The sequence below is a fragment of the Sceloporus undulatus genome, chromosome 4 (assembly GCF_019175285.1).
Source record: "Sceloporus undulatus isolate JIND9_A2432 ecotype Alabama chromosome 4, SceUnd_v1.1, whole genome shotgun sequence".
NCBI lineage: Eukaryota > Metazoa > Chordata > Lepidosauria > Squamata > Phrynosomatidae > Sceloporus > Sceloporus undulatus.
In genome coordinates, this window is record NC_056525.1 from 10327173 (window position 1) to 10343213 (window position 16041).

Here is a 16041-nt window from a genome sequence, read left to right on the forward strand (position 1 = left end):
CTGGTCAATGCTCTCTTCTTTACATGATTTCCTTCCTCATACCATGCTGGATGATCCCATGCTCAAGGAGGGTTTGGCAGAGCTCTATAGCTTCTTTCCGGTTTACTGCTTCTCCTTCCTGGACCAGCCAGTCGACCATTTCACAACCAAGGAAGGTCCTTTGATATTTCAATGAGTTCTCCTCTCTGACTTTCAGGAAGGAGTCTTCTGCACTGATCAGCCTAGAACAGCACAATGAAGAACAAGGCCGGGATGAGATGATCAACAGATAGGCAACATAGTTATTTGGTACTGGGGCTCCCAGACCTCAGGCCTTGGCCCTGAGTCCCCAAGTGAAGGAATCTCAGAGCAAAAGCTCTACCTTAAATATAAATGGATGGGGGTGGGGATATATGCATGTTTTTAGAAAAAGGTGGGATATAAATAAATACAATATAATAATAATTATAATAATAATATCTCCAGAATATCTAATTATGTGTATGTAAATCTGAAAAACTCCAAAATTTTAAATAATTCTAATCCCAAGCATTTTGAATAAGGAAGACTTAACCTGTATTCTCCTTTGTTATACTTTGTGGGTTGTTTTATTTATTTAAATGAATTATACTCTCTAAGCATGTTTAATGCCATCACCAGAGCTTGCCACTTGTGACCTCACACAAGGAACTATCTCTTGGTTCCAGGTTTTGGCCCTGAATTCTCTGGGGCTGTGATGTTACTAACCTGGTAACTCTATATGGTACAGTCTTGATAAAACTGTACCACAACCAGTTTGCAAGTTCAATACCAGCCAGTGGCTCAGGGTCGACTCAGCCTGGCATCCTTCCAAGGTCACTAAAATGAATACCCAGCTTGTTGGGGGCAATTGGCTTACACATTGTAAACCGCTTAGGTAGTGCTTAAGTGCACTGAGAAGCAGTATAGAAATGTACCTGCTATTGCTATTGCACTTCAGACTACTGGTTTGATGAGGGTCTTTAAATATCCCCTTGTATTTTTGTGGAACTCCTTGCATCTCAAAAACATGCTTCTCTTTTCTTCTGCAGACTTACGACCATAACCACAAGAGGGCATGCCAAGCCTGCTGAATGTAACCAACACACCAGATTATTCTCCTAGAATGCTGTAAACTAGCTAAACCATCCTATCAGATAATTTAGACCCAAGGGCCACCCTCACCATGAAACCCCTTCACCATGGAAGGGCTCCAGAGCTGAAATATCCCTTAGGTGTGGCCATCCAACCTTTGCTTAAAATTCTCCAACAAAGGAGAGTCCACCACATTCCAAAATACATTCAGCCCTCCGTATCCATGAATTTTGTTTATCCATGGATTCCACCATCCATGGCTTGAAAATATTTAAAACAAATATAAATTTCAAAAGTATACCTTGATTTCGCTATTTGATTATGTCACTAGGGGAAATCCCCTCTTATCAAGTCTTGCCAAGCAAACTCCATGATAGATTGAAAATGACTTGAAGGCACACAACCATAAATTGAAAATGACTTGAAGGCACACAACCACAACAACACCTCACCTCACCTCACTCACCCCCCCCCCCCAAATTAAAAGCTCCAAACAAGTGGCAGGGGTAGGAAGAAAGATGGTCCAAATAGCAGGAATAATAAGAACAGTTAGTTTTATGATCCAGGGACCCTGGACCAGGGATTCACTTACGTCTCATACAGGCTCTGACCCCTCATGAACACCTTGACATCCTTGCTGAGAGGGAAAGTACCATCATCCTTGCGGAATCGATACAGCAGTTTAGCATCCTTGTAGTCCAAATGTTCATCACAAACTGAAACAAGTTCAAGATAAATATCAGAAACATCAGACGCAGGTGCACAATTTGTTTCCAAGGGGGCTGAATAAGGTCACGAAGAAGTAAAAATGAATGCTTTTATTTTATTCATTACCAAAACTATTTTTGTTCTGCGCTTCATTGTTAAGCCTATGTGACCCTGTGGTAGCTCGCTTCAGGCTGGGAGCATTTATTTTCTATGCAACTTTGATACTTGCTTATGTATTCCTGGAATTTAAGGGAGGATCAAAGGACAATCAAAGGTCTGGAAACCAAGCCTTTGGGGGAATGACTTAGAGAGCTGACTATGTCAGCTGGGAGAAGACTGAGGGGTGACATGACAGTGATCTTTAAATATCTGAAGGGATGTCATGTAGAGATTTCCCCTAAATATTAGGAGGAACTTCTTTACTGTAACAGCTGTTTCACAAACTGTCTTGGGGTTTTTTTGGGGGGGGGGACTCTCCTTCTTTGATGGCCTTTAAATGGAGATTGAATGGGCATCTTTCAGGAGTGCTTTAGTTGTGCATACCTGAAAGGCAGGGGGTTCAACTAGATGGCCCTTGAGACCCCTTCCAACCTTAGGATCCTATTGCCATTGGCTCACAATCAGCTTCTGAGACATAGAATGCTTCCATGCTGCAGAATTAAAGCAGTGTGGCACTGCTTTAACTGCCATAACTCAATCTACAGTATTCTAGGATTTGTAGTTAGATGAGATATTCAGCGTGGTCAGAAGGCTGTTGCATAAAGACAAGGAAATTACATAACCATTTGAATGAATATTGGAATGTAGTACAGGAAACAGAGAGGAGGATGTGATCATAGAATCATAGAGCTGGAAGAGACCACAAGGGCCATCCAGTCCAACCCCCTGCCATGCAGGAACTCTCAGTCAAAGCATCCTTGACAGATGGCCATCCCGCCTCTGTTTAAAGACCTCCGAGGTGGGAGACTCCACCACTTTCCGAGGGAGTGTCTTCCACTGTCAAACAGCCCTTACTGTCAGGAAGTTCCTCCTAATGTTGAGGTGGAATCTCTTTTCCTGCAGCTTGAATCCATTGCTCCTGGTCCTAGTCTCTGGAGCAGCAGAAAACAAGCTTGCTCCCTCCTCAATATGACATCCCTTCAAATATTTAAACAGGGCTATCCTATCACCTCTTAACCTTCTCTTCTCCAGGCTAAACATTCCCAGCTCAAGATGAACTTGTCAAGAGTACCCTTATAAGGATGGAGGTTAGAGAGTGGTGAAACGTGTGGTGTGTGCCAGGAAACCATTGTTTTTGTCCAATCCATTGCTGATGGACTGTAGTCTGTAGTTGAATTCCAATTTTGCTATTTCTCTCTCCAATCTTCCTTTGTAGTTCTTTTGTTCTGAGACCACTGTTTTGAGGTCTGCGATGGAATGCCCAGGTAGAGGAAGTGTTCTCCAACTGTTTTTTGTGTGTTCCCATTCCTAATGTCTGATTTATGCCCATTTATCTGGTGGCACAGGAAGTGGCCTGTTTGCCCAATGTAGAGTGCTGAAGGGCATTGCTGACATAGTATGGCATAAATCACATTGGAGGAGGAGCGCATGAAAGTCCCTCTTATATTGTTGATGGTGTCATTAGAGTCTGTGATGAAGTCTCCTGAACTGATGTGTGGGCAGAATTGGCATTTAGGTTTGTGGCACTACATTCCAATACTCGGTCATATGGTTTCCAATCTCATTCATATGGTTATCTACTCTCCTTGGCTTTATGCACCTGCCTTTGTTCCCCAACAACCAGTGTTTAAAAAAAGGAGAACTTGTCACCTCATCATACCCACAAGGTTTCAAATTTGAATTGACATTCACATGCACAACTGGAAGTAGGCTTAAGTCTACAAAAACTCATACTATCAGCTTCTTTCAGTTTGTCTCAAAGGTGCTACAAGATCCCTTTGCATACTGAAATATATTCAATGGGAACATTGCATTAACCTTTCTTACCCAGATGTGACCCAAAAAATAAATTACTTTATCTGGCCAAGAAAAATGACAAAGCATGTCCTTCATCTCAGAAAGAAAAGGCTGCAGCCACACAAATGCTCAGCTCTGAACATTTTTTACAAGGGGTTATCATGCTTTGATGACATCTTTGATAAGTCACCTAAGAAGTTCTGTTCCATGCCAATGGTCTATTGTTTAATTAAAAGTTTTGGGATTCTTTTGTAACCACTCTTCAGGCTGTGAAAAATTAATAGCAGTAAAAAGGTGTGGAGTAAGGGGTTGGGATCAAGAAGTAAATGTTAATAATTAACCCTAAACTAATTACAATTGCATTAGAGCACCACAGCAGAATTTAATTCAATCCAAGGTAGATCAGTCTTTCCCCCAGGCAGCAGATGGCAGGGAGCAAAAATGTTTGCCTTGCTATATAATTCAAGCGAGAATCAAAAGATCTGCAAATATTACTCCTTTGGATAACAGGTTGCCAATATTAAAAACCCAAGCTCACCCAACTCCTCTTCTGGAAAATTTGACCTCTACTTTATGGTACTGGTCCAAATGGCTGCATGCTGTGCATGCAACTGCTAGGCATGGCATTAATGATAGTGATTTCCTATTTTCCATTACTCTTCTTATATCCATATTTAGAAGTAGCTGTGTTGGACATATAAAAAAGTACAATAATATCCAAAATCCATAAAATTATGACACTTTTATTGGCCCACCAAAACACATGTTGCAGGTTTTTAAGCTTCCACTGGCTTCTTCATCAGGCAAAGGTGTTAAAAATCAGCTGGGGGGGGGGGCAGAATCATAAAACAATGATGTTAGTCACAGGCTTGCATTTTCTTAAGGTTGTTGGTTGTTGTTCTTTGGAGGGATATCTATGCAAGCTGGATCAAAGCAAAAAACCAATAACACATTGAGAAAATGCAAGCCTGTGACTAACACTGTCATTTTATATTTTTTTCTCTTGTATGAAATATATATATACAGAGAGAAACTGGATTCGAACATGATCTCTATAGCCTGGATTCTCACATGTGGGTATGTTATGCACCATGTAGACATGGAAATTCCCTACCCTGGTCCATTTTATAGGTGTGATGCTCTCTTCCACTTGCCCCACCACCACTACCACACTGCCCATGTTCCTTATGCGGGTCTCAAAACATTTTAACCATTCCGAACCCTGCCTCAGATTGGCGACAGGAAACTCCCCACAAACCTCTATATTTTAACTTTCTGACAGCCTGAGGCTGTAAGCAAGACAGAGACAGACCCAAGCCTTGTACAGCTCCTTGGGAAGAACAGGGCCTGGAAGGGATTCTGCCAGATAAACGTGAAAGGGGAGCATTCATCCAGCATGAGACTCCCTGCGGCTTCTCACATGACCACCTCTTTCTCAATGGTAGTCTTCATCACAGCAGACTCCCTTGGAAAATGCTTGCACCACTCTTCAAAAAACATCTGACACCCCTTCTATCAAGAACGTTGAGCTGTCCTTGATGAGTTTGACCTTCATAAGGTTCAACATTATTCTTTTTTTACTAAGCACATTCTTGACGCACATTTTATCGAACACCATTAACTACAACACTACTCCAGCTTGCTACGATACACAGAAGTACATTAGTGGCTTATCAGAGCCTGGAAAAGGTGTGTGTGTGGTGTCGCATGTGGGTACATTATGTGCAGCATACCCTGATCCACTTTATAGGCAAGCAAGGTAAATATAGGTATTTATTGATATTTAGATAAAATTGCAGACAGTCTATGAAGCTTATGTTGTATTGTATATTCAAATACCCAGAAGGCACTGTGTGTGTGTGTACGTACTACAATTCCCAGAATTTTCCATTCGGGATGGCCACAGACCTTGTAGGCTGAAGGATTTTGGGAGCTGAAGTCCAAAGGGTTTACCAAGCTATGCAGAACATATTGTATTGTTTGAAACCAAAAGGCAATGACTGGGATTCATACATCAGATTACACATAAATTGTGTCATGCTAACCTTGTACTGAACAGCAATGTTGCACAGCTGAACACATGCCCATATGAGCAATCGAGTGAATATTCAAATGTACATGCAGATCAATGTTCATCCAATACACTTATAGGTTCAGTATCCCTTACTGGGAATCCATAATGTTCCAAAATGCAAAATTGTCCACACGAGGGGGCTGAGATACTTGACACCTTTGCTTTCTGATGGTTCTGTGTACACAAACTGCGTTTCATGTACAACATCATGAAAAATATTGTGTATAACATTACTTTCAGGCTTTGTGTATAAGGTCTATATGAAATATAAATGAATTTTAAATCTGGGTTCCTTTTCTAAGATATCTCATTAAGTATATGCAAATAACCTGAAGGCACCAGATTCCACCTGATCTTGGAAGCTAAGTAGAGTCAGCCCTGGTTAGTACAAGCTGAAGCGTGTCCAGAGGAAGGTGACCAAAATGGTGAAGAGTCTGGAAACTATGCCCTGAGGAGAGACTTAGGGAGCTTGGTACATTTAGCCTGGAGAAGAGAAGGTTAAGAGGTGATATGATAGCCCTATTTAAGTATTTGAAGGGGTGTCACATTGAGGATGGAGCAAGCTTGTTTTCTGTTGCTCCAGAAGCTAGAAGACAGAACAATGGATGTAAGCTACTTGGAAGGAGATTCCACCTCAACATTAGGAGGAACTTCCTGACAGTAAGAGCTGTTTGACAGTAGAGCACACTCCCTCAGAGTGGGAATGGTGTGTCTCCTTCTTTGGAGGTCTTTAAACAGAGGCTGGATGGCCATCTGTCAGGGATGCTTTGATTGTGAGTTCCTGCATGGCAGAATGGGGGTGGACTGGATGGCCCTTGTGGTCTCTTCCAACTCTATGATTCTATGGACATGGATGACTGAGCCTGTGCTATTAAAACTGGTAGGAGTAAGGATGAAAACTATTTAAAAAAAGGAAAGTATTCTCTCCAGCCTAGCTTTGATTCTTTTATTCCTTCTTTGGTGTTCTCTATAAAAAGATGAGAAAAACAAAGCCAATTATTGGTCTCAAGTTGCTGTTTTGGGGTTCCATGAGCTCCCACAGAAACCCTAACATCCTCTGCACACACACACCCCAATTCTGCACAAAATACATTTTAATTCTCATGGAGTCATCTAGGAGCAATGGAATTTCCTTGGAACAGGGTACAAGACCTTCCCCAACCCATCAAGCTCCCCAAAAGTTTTTTTATTAAAAAGTGTTTGTCCAGGAAACAAAATTGGACTTCCATTGTGCATCCCACAGTGGATCCTCTTTGACTGAAAATCGAGGCAGAAGAGTGTTTAAAGTTATCTGCTCTACTCCATGCTAACCTGTCACAAACATAAGTAAAACTTGAAAGCATCCTTATCGCCTTATTAGCTTGGTAGAATAAGGATGGCCCATCAGATTTCTCTTTGGCAGATGACATCATTGCTTCTGCTCAGGAAATCCTCAAAGCTGGGCTTACCTGCATTTCCTTTCCTTGACACCACAGTAACCAGTAGTGAAAATCAAGGTGGCATAGAGGTTAGAGAGCAGGAACTAAAGCAGATTCAAATCCTCACTTTGCAAGATAACCTCAATCATCTCACTACTATGCCACATAACATAATTCACTGGATTGTTTTGATGATGACACAGGGTGATGATGACACTGAGTGTCAGGAGCTACATATGCACCTAACCTGCCACAAAATGTTGGGAAGTCGGCATTATGGGTTATATAGTAGAAAAGGCCATTGCTGAAACATGCTGATCTCAGACATAGCTGCTGAGATAACAACAGGAGGGAACCAAGCATGAGCCAAGCAAATTCAAGTCCATTTCAATGAAAAGAATCCAGCTGTAATAACATGGACGGGACATTATGGAATGAAAGGGGGAAATGTGTTTATTAATTATAATGAATAAGCATTAAACCTGCCTGGAATTAGAAACTGTGTGCAGTATAATTAGTCAATATTAATGCTTTCTGGTCAATTCTGACAGTGAAGGTCACTGGACCGGATCTATAATCTCCTAACAAATGCTTGCTGAGTTTTAAATACTGAAGCATGGATTTCTTAACTTGGGATCCTGCCAGACTTGATAGAAAGCCATAGATACTACTATGAGCTTGTTTGATGGAAGACAGGATAGCCATGTGATAAACCAAGAATCACACAGTTATTTTGAAATCCAACAGTGGAACATAAATTAAACTGAACAATAATGGCCCTGATTGTGTGACTCACATATTCAAAGAAATGCTGGCCTTTGAATTATAGACCACAGATTCACAAATGCAATTTTGACACTCTCCAAGGATTTTGTTTAAAGCAGGCTGATTCTCTTTTGATCTTTCACTACTATCTACATGGCAGCACTGTTGTGATTTGCAATCTTGGGAGGTGAACATAGTAATAATAAATAATAAATTGTTTATTTATATACCGCTTTTCCTGCCGATCAAAGTGGTGTGCAACAGATAAAATTATGACCAAATGTCATGATACAATATAAAACAGTTAAAAATAATATTACAGTATAACAATCCAATCCAGTACAAATATCTAAAAACAACGCAATTATACAACATTAAAATCAGAAGATATATACATAGCGTAAACAGATTGGGGAGTACTTTCACTACAAGGAGTTGGGAGGATAGGCTTGTAGGAAGAGGTGGGTTTTTAATGCCTATTTAAAGGCTTCCACTGTTCCACTAAGGCGGATCTCTTCCGGAAGAGCATTCCAGAGAGTGGGCGCTATTGCCGTGTAAGCTCTTTGATGGGTAGTCGCCAGTCTCACCTTAGGGTGTTTGAGTAATAATTTACCTGTTGTTCTGAGAGTGCGGGGTGGATTATACAGGGAGAGGCGTTCCCTCAAGTAACCCGAGCCCAAGCCATTAAGGGCTTTAAAGGTAATAACCAACACTTTGTATTGGGACTGGAAGCGAATTGGCAGCCAGTGAAGAGATTTCAATACGGGTGTTATATGATCTGATCTAGCTGTCCCCGTAATCAATCTGGCTGCAGCGTTTTGAAACATTTGAAGCTTCTGAACCTGATACAAAGGTAGCCCCATGTAGAGCGCATTACAGAAATCCAAACGAGAGGTTACCAGTGCATGTACTACATTTTCTAGGTCCTTTCGATCCAGACAGGGACGCAGCTGGCGTATCAGCCGAAGCTGGTACCAAGCACCCCTGGCCATCGCATCTATTTGAGATGATAACTGCAGAGATGGATCCAGGAGTACTCCCAAACTACGAATTGTGTCCTTTAGGGGAAGTTTAACCCAATCCAGGACAGCATGACAAATTTCCCTGTCTGGATTCGGAGCACCTATCATGAGCACCTCTGTTTTCTCTGGATTCAGCCTGAGTTTGTTTTTCCTCATCCAGCCCATTACTTCCCCCAGGCAGGCGTCCAGAGGAGAGATGCCATCCTTAGTCACTGTATCAGTCGGAGACATGGAGAGATAGATCTGGGTGTCATCAGCGTACTGATAACACCGAGCTCCATGGCTCCGGATGTTCTCTCCCAGCAGCTTCATGTAAATGTTAAATAGCATGGGGTACAGAATGGCGCCCTGAGGGACACTCGATGTAAGCTCTTTTTTACGAGAGCAGCTGTCCCCCAGCCTCACCATCTGGAACCTTCCTGAGAGATAGGACCGGAACCACTGGAGTGCAGTGCCCCCGATACCCAGTTTTCCCAGGCGTTCCAGAAGGATACCATGGTCGATGGTATTGAAGGCTGCTGAGATGTCCAAGAGCACCAATAGGGTTACACTACCCCTGTTGGTGGCCAGACGGAGGTCATCAACTAAGGCGACCATGGCAGTCTCAACTCCGTAATCCGTCCTGAAGCCAGTTTGAAATGGGTCTAGATAATCGGTTTCATCCAAGACCGCTTGGAGCTGAAAGGCGACTGCCCTCTCAATCACCTTGCCCAAGAATGGTAATAAGGGGACCGGTCTATAACTAGTCATTAATAGGGGATCAAGAGAAAGTTTCTTCAAAAGAGGCTTTACCATTGCCTGTTTCTGTCACCTGTCATTTACATTTTTTTAAAATGTCTCTGAGCCCTACCTACATTTTCATCTTAGTCTTGTCTGGAACCTGATGGAGACATTGCAGAGTCATACTATGGTAAAAGTCGCACACTTTTGCTAACTTACATATTTATTTATGTAACTTCCTTAATTTCTCTAACTTTCTCCCATTGACTACAGTACATGACCATTTTTCCAGTTATGCACAGCTGAACACATTTTAGCTACTTGTAAAATGTGTGCATTGTTTCGTGCACATTCTACTTGTGATGAATATGCACATAAAGCACATGTACATTTTTTAAAATATGGAACAAGAAGCTATGTCTACTGTCTTGTATCTCCTCCAGACCTTCTTGCTTCTTAATTGCTGAGTCCCATGGGGCAGTTGCTACTGGGCAACAGGAGGAAAGAGGGAATTAGATGGTGGAACTGTTTCTCTATCCCTCTGCAGTTTACACGAGAGAGAGGCAAAGGAACTGTGGAGAAAAGTGCAGGAGAATGGACAGGGAGCCCGCACTGCTCACTTGCCTCCCTTCTTCCCTTCCACTTCACTCTTCCATGGCCATAGCTTGCAACAAGCTTCAGAAGTTAAGAGAACGCTACAGTCGGCCCTCCATATCCAGGGATTCTTCATCCATGGATTCAACCATCTATGGCTTGAAAATATTTTTTTAAAAAATAATTCCAAATAGCAAACCTTGATTTTACCATTTCATACAAGCAACGCCATTGTATATAATGAGACGAGCATCCATGGATATTGGTATCCACGAGGGGTCCCGGAACCAAACCCCAGTAGTATCAAGGGCCTAATGGACTTTCAAAAGCAGTAAGACCAGTGAAATTTTTTTTCTATCCCCAATACAGCCCAACAATATCTGGAGGATTACCAGTTAACCAACCCTGGTTTTAAGATCCAGAAATGTTACTGCTCCTCATTTCCACAAGGTGTCTGATGACCCTTGTTCAGCTGTTGGAGAAACTGCTAAATCAGCAGTTTGGAGTACATCTATGCAACTAAGAAGAACCCTCCTGAGCAATATCAGAACTGAGACAAGCACCAACCATGATGGATAATGTTATGGTCCATGAGTTTCTGCATCAACCGAATGCCCGTTTCTCGATCTGGTGCCTCCTTGTGGTCAATCAGCCAATCAGTGAGCTCCTTGGCCACAAAGCAATTGGGATAGGTGCGGAGGTGGTACCGTCTGTCCTTTATAAGCTTGCCATCATGCAGTCGAAGCCTAGAAGGGGAAAAGAGCTGAGTACAGGAGCAGTGGTGGCTGCAGAGCTTTGAAATGTTATCTTTTTGGACGACAACTTCTAGAATCTCTCCAAGCCAGCATAGGTCAAATCTCAGAGCAGTGACATTAAAAAAAAAGTACTTGCCTTTCACATCCAAACACCAAGGTCTTTTGCCTCTCATACCTAGTGGGAACATAGTGGGAACATGTCTAGCCAATCTCAGTTATTATGTTCTCTCTAGGGCCCAATTATTTCAGCCATCACGAGTGCAGAGTGAAGCTTTCTAGCAAGGTCAACTGCTTGCCTGAACTGCTCTGAACAAATGAAAAACATGACCAAGGATTTCTGGGGCTTTTTCTCTGCCCCCTGTCCTTTTACTAGACATTCATCACTGTCCAGTGTTCTCTTCTGCCCTTGCTTTTTTTACTCAAGGCCTAGGGTTCAACTTAGATTCATCAGATGGTAAATTTCCATGCTCATTTTGCTTCCTGAGACAAAACTGCAAATGAGACTTCTCTAGCAAAATCAAGGTCTATAGGCAAATAAGTCAAAAGCAAGCACATGATTTTTGGGAGATTAAGTGTGTGAGTGGGTGTGTGTAGAGGGGGATACAAGGACTCCTCCTGATTCCTGGAAATAAACATACATTAAGAAAGTAAATAATTAACCATTTGCTTTTACGACACTCAGTTTCATTGCCTGAAATAGCTGCCTAACTCTGCCTAATGGAAGTACACCTATCTTGGTCCAGTCCTAATTGAAGAACACCTATCTATGGCTAATTGTAATGGCAGGCTATCCCACTCCTCCTAATGGTAGTAAAGGGAGAACCATGATCTAGGTCAAGTCCTAACATAGAACACTCATCTATCTCTCTTGCTGATGGAAGAGTATCTAAGGCCACTCCTAAAAGGCAATATGGCTGCCTCTCTACTGAATGGGAGAACCCTTTTATCTATATGCAGTCCTAATGGAACAATATTAGCTACATTAGCTATTTTCCATTAAGATTATTGATAGCTTGATCTTAATAGAACATTGTATATGTCTAGACGTACTGACAGAAAACCTATCTAGGGCTACTTCACATATCTACTTACTGTTTTTTTTTAAAAAAAAACATTTAATATCATTTATGAGCCAGCATGGAGTGGTGGTTTGAGTGTTGAACTACAACTCTGGAGACCAGGGTTCAGTTCCCAGCTTGGCCATTAAATCCACTGGTTAACCTTGGGCAAGTCACCCTCTCTCAGCCTCAAGAGAAGGCAATGGCAAACCTTCTCTGAACAAATCTTGCCAAGAAAACTCCACAGCATGAAGGCACATGACACACATACACACATATATTAATATTCATTAATATACACCCTACTGGAGCCTTCATGGTGTACTAGTTTGAGTGTTGGGTGACAACTCTGGAAATCGTAGTTTGAGTACCCACTTGCCCATAGAAACCCAGTGGGTGATCTTAGGCATTTCAAGCACCCTCAGCTTCATAAAACCCTCTGATGAGTTTATCTTGGGGTCACCATAACGTGGAAATGGCTCGAAGACACACAACAACAAAATATATATTCTCAAAGCACTTTTTATTTTTTTCCTGTATTTTTGGCTGTCTTTGTGTGCCCCTCTGAACAGTCTCAGGATAGAAACTGTCCCCTGGGCCCACCAAAGTTGCCCACCCATCCACTAGGTGCATAGGAGATTCACTGGTCAGATGAAGAACAAGGTATGCTGGATGTCATCTTCATCTCTAGCTTAGCAGTTTCTGATGGAATTCCCTATTAACTACAGTCGGCTCTTCTTATACATGGATTTTTTATGCACGGATTTAAGCATACACGGTTTGAAAATGTTCCAAAATAGTATAAATTTACCTTGATTTCCCATTTTTATAAGGGACACCATTTTGCTATGTCATTATATTCAATGGGACTTGAGCATACACGGATTTTGTTATACACGGGGGATCTTGGAACCAAACCCCAGCGTATAACAAGGATCCACTGTATAACAAATATTATGCTGACACCTGTAGCACCTTAAACAAAAATCGAAGCAAAGCCACCTTAGATGCTTTACCCTTCATGGCCAAAGAAAGCAAAATCTAGCAGAGATCTCTCTTGCACAGACTCACTCTCACCAAAACCTGGCATTCATCCCAGAACAGCCTGGGCGACATTATTACCTTGTCAAGGTCAATAGAAGGACAGAGCTCTCCTCTATGATCTTGTTCAAAGGCAAAGCCTTGGCATATTAAACAAAAATAAATCTCCAGATATCTGATGCCAACAAAATAGCCTCCGGGGTTGTTGCAAAGCTTGTTTTTGTTTAAACAAAGAAAGACTGTACACACGTCAAAGTACCTCACTGCTGGCAGACTAAAGTTTGCATTCAGGGTATTTCTGATAATATTCTAGTCCTTCACCCCATGCACAGACTTTACGTACACAATTTGCTCTGAGTATGTGTGTGTACATATGCAAGCTGTAAGACTGATACCCTTAAATTCCATCAATTGCCATTGTTCAACAAAGGTAACAAAAGTGCTATTGCACAGTCTAAAGGAAAGAGATAGCCATCAGTGTTTCATGTGTATGTAGCTCAGACAGAAATTTTTTGAACAAAACAACAACAAAAGCTACCAGCTAAAGACTTTTTTCTTTAATAGGCACTGATGATCAGCCAATGGTTCAAACTACGCAAAAAGAGATTCCCCCTAAACATCAGGAAGAATTTCCTGACAGTAAGAGCTGTTTGACAGCTGAACATGCTACTTTGGAATGATGGAGTCTCTTTTTGTGGAGGTTCTAAAAGTCCGGAATGCTTTGATTGTGTATTTCTTCCGCATTGCAGGGGGTTTTACTGGATGTTCCTTATCATGCCTTTCAGTTCTATAATTCTATTTCTATGAGAAGATGTTTTTCTTCTAAAGCCATGAATGGCTGGTGGCTTCTAGTTAGTGAATCTATCTCCACCATCTTCTTGGATATGGGAGGCTGAAGGAAATGATGGAAACATGGCCAGAAAAGAAGAAAGCAGCTTACTGTATATACTTTTGCTGGTCAATGACCGAATAAACTTTTACTACTACTGTATATATTCATGTATAAGTCTAGAAAATTTAGTAAAAAAAAAAAATAGACTAAAAAAAACAGGTTTGACTAATCCATAGGTCAATGATTTGATAAGAATTCATTCTGTACGTTAACTTTTGCCTTTACATTTTTATTTTTATATTTCAAAATGTGTGTGTTTTCTTGGTCCCAACTGTGTCTAGGTGCCTCCCCCCACTCATCCCAGAACTACCATTTGCCATAGTTTCCTCTTCATCTATCAAGCCTTTAGGACAGTGGTTCTCAAATGGTGGGGTGGGACCTTCTGGGGGGGGGGGGGAGACACAAGTGTTTCTCATGTGGGGTGGGACATTTGGAGGCCCTGATCCCCCCTCCTCTTCCTCTCAAACTTTTTCTGTCCTGGAGGGTATGTGTAAACTTTACACATGCTAAGTACTGAAATTATTTAAATAAAACTGTTCTAATTTGAACAAAATTATATCCTTATCAAATGTTAAAATATCAATATGCATGAATGTGCAAATGAAAATCTGCACTCTAAACAAAATATTTTTATGTGTATACTACATTGAGCAGGGGAATTGTGGCGCTGTCATGCCCAGCCTGGAAGATGGCTTGGAGGACTCAGAGGATGAGCTAGAGCCTCTGGGATCTGAACCTATAATGGAGGAGCCAGAGCCCCAGGGGCTTGAACCTGTAATGGAGGAGCCAGAGGCTGGCCCTAGTTCTGCTGGAGCAGAGTCTATGGCCCCTCCAGAGGTTCAGCAGTCAAGTTTGCCTGGTGCCAAGGCTATGGACATGGAGGAGGATCTGGGCAGTGTGCCTACCTTCAATGAGCGTCGAGCAGAAAGAGAGGGCCTTCAAAGATCTCGGAGGCTTTATCAGAAGCGTCTTCGTAATCAGGCACAGCTGAAGGCCAGCTCCTTGCCTTCTTAAGCACCTGGAGCATGTGTGGTTCTTTGCCAGTGGATATCTGACTCTTTTAGGGGAAAGACTCTGTCTCTGGCTCCTTGGCTTCTTGTCTTGAATACCCGGAAACCTTGACCTTGGACTGCTTCATCGACCTGCCTATCTGTTACCCTGAACCTCGGACCGTCTGACAATTCTCTTGGTAATCCCTTTTGGTAAAGCTACTGCAACTCTCTAGGACTGTGTAGCTTACACTGACTTTGCTGTGCTGGGAGGGGGTTGTTTGTTTGAGAACTAGTTGCCTTATCAGCCCTTTGGCTGCTTTCCCGGACAGGCACGCACATTTAGATGTAAAGGGGGTAAGAAGGGCAAAAAGTTTGAGAACCATTGCTTTAAGGTGAACACAAAGCTATGTCGCCAGAAATTTCTAAGTTCTTTGGTATTGTTTTCCTTTGCTTTGTCCTTTACATCCTTTGTTACATGCCTCTATGTTTTACCTTCAATTTATCAACAGATCATATCAAAATCCAAAATTTGAGGCCCCAAATCTGCCCTCAACTTATACATGAGGCCAACATATACATGAGTATATATGGTCATGGGTGGAGAGACAAAATTCCTTTAAAAGTGCCTGCAAAGGCTTTTTAAAAGTAAGTACAAAATGTTAGTAATTACCAGTGCAGGCTGGTGGCTACAAGGTCAGTGGAGGAAGTCTATCAAGTTCAGATTTTAGCCTGAAGTTTTAAAAGCTATCCAAGGTGCTGATGACACTATTTTGAAAACAGGTTTTGGCACTTTGGATAGCTACTTTAAAACATCTGGACTAAAATCCAGTATAGATTTACCACCCCATTGGCATAGAAGCCCCTTAGCCTCTGTTGCTGATTCTACCAATGAAGTGACAACATTTCTACTTCTTATGTTATTCTGGACAGTGACATTGTTAAGTCCCTGAGAGG

The 16041-nt window shown here is 41.9% G+C and overlaps 1 pseudogene; it reads right to left on the reverse strand.

Annotated features, from left to right (window-relative positions):
* The window catches only part of LOC121929281, a 44797-nt pseudogene that overhangs the window by 14915 nt on the left and 13841 nt on the right, over nt 1-16041 (reverse strand).